The sequence below is a fragment of the Phyllobates terribilis genome, unplaced genomic scaffold (genome assembly GCF_046119375.1).
Source record: "Phyllobates terribilis strain yellow unplaced genomic scaffold, ASM4611937v1 Scaffold_2__4_contigs__length_985480577, whole genome shotgun sequence".
Classification (NCBI taxonomy): domain Eukaryota; kingdom Metazoa; phylum Chordata; class Amphibia; order Anura; family Dendrobatidae; genus Phyllobates; species Phyllobates terribilis.
The window spans coordinates 171789663-171795662 of NW_027362762.1; the positions used below are offsets into that span (position 1 = coordinate 171789663).

At 44.2% G+C, this 6000-nt stretch overlaps 1 protein-coding gene across 3 annotated transcripts in view; it reads right to left on the reverse strand.

Annotated features, from left to right (window-relative positions):
* The window catches only part of LOC141200243 (glycoprotein-N-acetylgalactosamine 3-beta-galactosyltransferase 1-like), a 167725-nt gene extending 162454 nt beyond the window's left edge, over positions 1-5271 (reverse strand). Inside the window, exons 1-2 of one of the 3 annotated variants that reach the window (XM_073663279.1) lie at positions 5256-5271; positions 1026-1186 (exon numbers count right to left, since the gene is read on the reverse strand). The gene's annotated coding sequence lies outside the window, so the exon portion shown is untranslated. The other 2 variants (XM_073663278.1, XM_073663277.1) reach the window with 2 other exon arrangements.
* Positions 5272-6000: the final 729 nt, after the last annotated feature.

The following is a 6000-nucleotide window of genomic DNA, read 5'->3' on the forward strand; positions in this document are numbered from 1 at the left end:
GCACGCCTTAACAGCAGGAGAACAGGAAGACGCCAGACCGGGACCGCGGCGGTGAGGGGAACAGTAAGCTACAGGCTGTGAGGATTCAGAAGTCTGCAGTTATGTAGAATGACTGCAGACTTTCATCACAAATCTGGACAACCTTTTTAATGCTCCGAGTCCTAACATAAATACAAATGTAGTAACCTATAACTTGTAAGATTATGTGATACATGGTCATGTCAATAAAGTATTGTACTGTCTGACAAGTTATGGATTGCTTCATGTGTACAGGGTCAGAAACTACCGCTAGAACTACCATCAGTACAAACATACACCACCAGAACCACCAGCAGTACAGGAATATAGCACTAGAACTACCAGCAGTACATGAATACAGCACCAGAACCACCAGCAGTATAGAAATACATCACTAGAACCACAATCAGTACATGGATACAGCAGCAGAACCATCAGCAGTACAGAAATACAGAATCACAACCACAAACAGTTTAGAAATACATCACCAGAGCCACCTTCAGTACATGAATACATCACCAGAACCACCATCAGTACATGAATAAAGCACCAGAACCACCATCAGTACATGAATACAGCACCAGAACATCATAAATACATCCATACTTCACCAAAACCACCATCAGTATATGAATACATCACCAGAACTACCATCATTACATGAATAAAGCACCAGAACCACCATCTGTACAGAAATAAAACATCATAACCCCAATCAGTACAGAAGTACATTACCAGAACCACCATCAGTACATTAATACATCACCAAAACCACCATCAGTACTTGAATACACCACCAAGTTTACTACAGCGATCAATTGTAATTTCTGATCAGCCCCATAATCAATTGTAGCACATGAAAACTCCCATTATGTTATTTTATTAATAATGGTAAGCAGATATTGTAAGTTGTTGTTACCAGCCATCAGTAGACTGTGAACGATATAGGAACAACAGTACTGATAAGACGCAGGCAGTATCACAAAAAAACATTTTCATCCAGTGACCTTATTGGTGACATCTTCTCTGATGCAATGTGATGACGGAGTAATTTTCTTTCTTTTCATCTTCGTCTTGTCTAGACGCCATGATGACTTTTCACATCTACAGCTCATCTCTGCAGGATTCCCTCTTCTCCAGTTTTCTGCAGCATATCCCAACTAGGCACCTTTAAAAATAGCAGTGTCATTATAATGCTGCTGAATAAAAATATTTTCCTAACACTTTGCCCCTGAATAGATGATTGCCCCTCACCACACTCCCTGCACAAAATATGACTCACATACTGTCCATATTATGGCATATGCCCTCCACACTGCCCTCTCCTTTCCATACAGGGCCCCCTCTTCACACTGTTCACTTGCACTGTGCACCCCCGTATACTGCCTAGTCTCTATACTGTGCCCCCTTCTCACAAACCCCTTCTGCATACTGTCCTCTCATGCTGCCCCCTCTCTATACTATCCTCCACACACTACAAAATCTCTATACTGTGCTCCTTCACACTTTTCTATACTGTCTTCCTACACTATTCCCCTAACTACTGACCCCTCACATATCTCTCTCCCCTACTGTAACATCACACGTTCCCACACCCTCCCCATACTGTCTATTCACACATTTCCCCCTCTCCATACTGACCCCACACACTTCCTCCCTACTCCCCATACTGTTTCCTCACAGATTTCTCCCTCCCAATACTGTCTCCTCAAACTCTTCTCCTCCCTTCCTATACTGCCCCCTCACAAGATTCCTAATTACAGTAAATCTTTGGCTTCTTCAGCTCCACTGAAGCGCTTAGCCTACGGATGTTCACCGCACCTATGCGGTGCTGGAGAGTGAAGTCAGCAATGTTATCAGATGATCTAATCACACTGATGAAGTTGCCCTGGCCCGGAAGTAGTGGCAGTCAGGGCTTCAATTGTACTTATGTCTGAGAGACATGAGCACAATTGAATGATGGGAGTCAGTGTTTGACAGCTGGTTCAGAGAATGACCGAATCCCACTCCGGAGGTGGCAAAATGCAGCTGCCTGGGAGATGCCTTGAACCAGTGCATCAAGCGGCCCAACGGCGCCCCCCCCCTGCAAGCAGCACCTGGGGCAAATGCCCAGGCTGGGCCTCCTAGATACACCATTCATTGCCATCTATCTTTTGCAGCCCACTAAATAAACTAAAAACTTACTCTGCAGGACTGGCCGAAAAAGAAAGTAGTGTATTTCCTTACCTCCTAAGACTAATAGGTCTCTTTGTTTGATGTCAAAAGTGGGTGGAGTGAAACATACTCTGTAGTTGAACTAAATTACTGTGTTTACCTACTCACTAATATTTAACAAGGAAGCTATATCACCAGGGGCTATGAGTATTTCTACTGATGACATGAGAAAAACTCTTAAAAATAAACACTGCGAAAATTATGGAAAAAAAAAGAATTTTGTATTCTCTATCATTTCAACTTTAATAATTGTATGGTTAAAAAGAACCTGTCAGCAGGATTTAGCCCTATAAACTAAAGGCATGGCTATAATTGCACTGTGATGTTGATTAATATGATACCTGATGTGAAGGAATTTGCTCAGTGGCTGCAGAATACTCACCTTATGAAGTTTTCAGAAAATGACGTCTTCTGTGCTCCAGTGTGCTTTAGGGCGGGACGTTGGGGCAGGGTCTTCTTCTTGTTCTCTGCCCCCCACCAGCCTCCAATGTTTCTTGTGCAGGTCAATGATTATTCTGTTACCTGCTTCTTTTTTAAAATTCTGTGCCACTTCCATCATTGTGTGCAGTGGGAGCCGGCATCCTGTGTACAGGACTTCAATAAAATGGTGTTGTAGGATGTGTGAGGATGCGGGACGCCGTGTCTCTCACTGATTTCTCAGGCTGCCAGGCAACGCAGGACACTGCTGTGTCTGGCACTATGCAATAGTGGCATGTTGTCCATTCAACTGTTCAACTAGTGGCTGTCTGGGGATGATTGGGAGGTATTCAACACCTGATCATTAGACGGGCTCTTTAATCTTGCTCCCTGCTCAGTCCTTTGCTGTTTATTGCTGTTCCTATGTGCTTGGAGGTGAGTGGTGCTAGCATTAGTGCTGCTATATTTCAGGGGTTTTCTCATTTTCTCTTCTGGTTTCACTTCCTGGGGTTCTTGCAGAGGTACTCACCTGGTTATTGACTAGGCACCAGCTGCATCACCAGAAGCCAGCTGCCTGGTGACAGTGGGCCTGGGAAGGACTCTGCCAAAGTCCCCCTTCCATCTACTGAGAGCTGGGTGAAGAGTATTCCCAGCCTTCAAAGGCTCGCCTAGCTGGGCAGCTTGTGCCAAATGCATCTGTGGCTTGCTGTTTTGGTGTCAGTCTTGCTGGAACCCTCTGCACAGGGTATAACACTCTCCAGAACCCAGAGCATAATCAACGTAATATTTAAATAATAGAAAAAATCTTTATACTTACCCTCTACTCACCTCTCCGGCCCCTCCACTACTCACCACCACCCATCCGGTCCTCGCCACATCTTGTGATGCCCCACCTCTCTCATTGGAATCTTCCGTCCTCTCGCACTGTCACACTATACTGGACATCCGGGTGTCATGGCAGCCTGAAGGGTTCTGCACAAGCATGCGGAAAGTCAAATACATCATGATGTCACATCAGGCACCATGAGCTTTCATGCACGTGCACAGAAGTCACCAAGGCTCCATGACACCTGGAAGTTCAACAAAGAGGTCCAAAGATTCCATTGCGAGCAGTGTGAGATCAGAAGATGTGATGAGGACCAGATGGGGGGTGGTGAGAAGTGGAGGGGAGAAGGGGTGAACGGTGATGTGAATATAACATTTTTTTTTACTCTTTTGATGGCTCATTATGGTTCACAAAAATGGTGGCCCACAGCTTCCATTTTGCGGAGCTCGCGAGAATGCGAATAACAAAAAAACGCATTTTGTCGAATGGAGATTTTTCTAAAATTCGAGTAGGATTCACTTCCACTAAAATGTATTCACTCACCTCTAGTCCCCACAGCTCCCTCATACACAGTATGATGTCCCATATCTCCCAATACACATTATGATGGCTACACAGCTCCCTCTACACATTATGATGTCCACACAGCTCTCCATACATGATATGATGTCCACACAGCTCCCTATACATAGTATGATGGGCCCAAAGCTCCCCTATACACAGTTAGATGGACCCAGAGATCCCTATACATAGTATGATGCCTCCACCTCTATCCTATATACAGTTTGATGGCTGCACAGCACCCTATATACATTAAGATGTCCACACAGCTCTCTATACATAGTATGATGGGCAAAAAGCTCCTCTATACACAGATAGATGGGCCCAGAGATCCCTATACATAGTATAATGTCTCCACCTCTATCTTATATACAGTATGATGTCCACACAGCTCTCTATACAAAGTATGATGGGCATATAGATCCCTCTATATATTATGATGTCCCCGCAGCTCCCCACTGGGACAGACATATCATTGGTGCAACCTGTGCAGCTGCAAAGAGGTCCAAGAGGTAAGGGGACCAATTTCCACCTTTAAAACATGTAAAATTGTGCATTATGATAAGCTATTGGACTGCAAAGGGCCCATATGTTGTTCTTGCACAGGGGACATTTTCTGTCTGTGTCCGATGATGCCGCCGCAGCTCCTTACATATAATATGGGGCTGTGACAGCTCCTCATACACTGAATGATGGTCCCACATCTCCCCTATACACAGTGTGATGTCTCCTACAAACCAATATATACAGTATAATGTCCACACAGCTCCCTATATACAGTGTGGGGCCCCTACAGCTCCCCATACACTTTATCTTGCCCACATAGCTTCCATACCCAGTAAAATGCCCCCTATACTGTACCCCACAGTAGTCCTCACACAGTATAATGTCTCCCCCTACACTGTATTCATGACCCCAACAGTACTCCCCACACTGTATGATGACCCCACAGTTCCCCTACAAGTACTATTAAAATAAAAAATAAACATCACCCATCACCAGTTCCTGGCAAAACTGCTGGCAGAAAGGGGCAAGGCGCGAGCGGACCAACATAGTAATGTCATTGTACCGGGGCACACAAGAGGTCAGAGTCCGGGTGCGATGATGTTATCAAGTAGCTGCACCCCTAACCGGGACTCATTCATTACGTCACCCTAAAGCAACCTGCAGCTACAGAACAGAGAGAATGGTAGCACTCTGTTAAGAGTGCTGGTCTTACCTTGTGAGCCCCTCAAATTATGTGGCCTGGGGTGACCACCTCCTTTTTCCACTCCCCTCTTCCGGGTAGCTACTCTATTAAGTGGAGACATTTTCTTTTGGAATATAGCAAAGATTTTAATCTTGCATAAATACTACATGTTTCCTGGATTTGCTCATTGCACATAATAGATTATGCATATCAATTTACATTTGTTCTCTGACGGAGATGAACGTGTAACTCGTCAGCTGTATTTACCTAAAAGATCCTGATCTGCAGGAAATAGTCACTGAGGCCACAGTAAAATAGAGTTTCTATTTTCTTTTCCAATGAATCTGGAACATGTACTTTTGCTGTCCTGTAATTTGTTGCAATCTCACTTGGAAACATATTTAACCTATTTAACAATCAAATACAAAGCACTGCAAATTGGTGTTTATAGGGGGGTTGTATGACATAAAAAAGTATGTTTATTTCCCCCACAACAAGCTTCATTCTATAACTATGTGTTGTGCTTCGTTTTGCAGGTAAGCATCAATTAAGACAAGTAAATGAGGCTAAGGCCACGGTCCCACTATCAGTATTTGGTCAGTATTCGGTCAGTATTTTGTCTCAGGAGTGGGAGCCAAAACCAGGTGAGGAACAATCAGAGAAAAAGTATAACAGAAACAAGTCACCAATTCTGCATTTATCACCCACTCCTGGTTTTGGCTCCCACTCCTGAGAAAAAATACTGACCCAATACTGACCAAATACTGATAGTGGG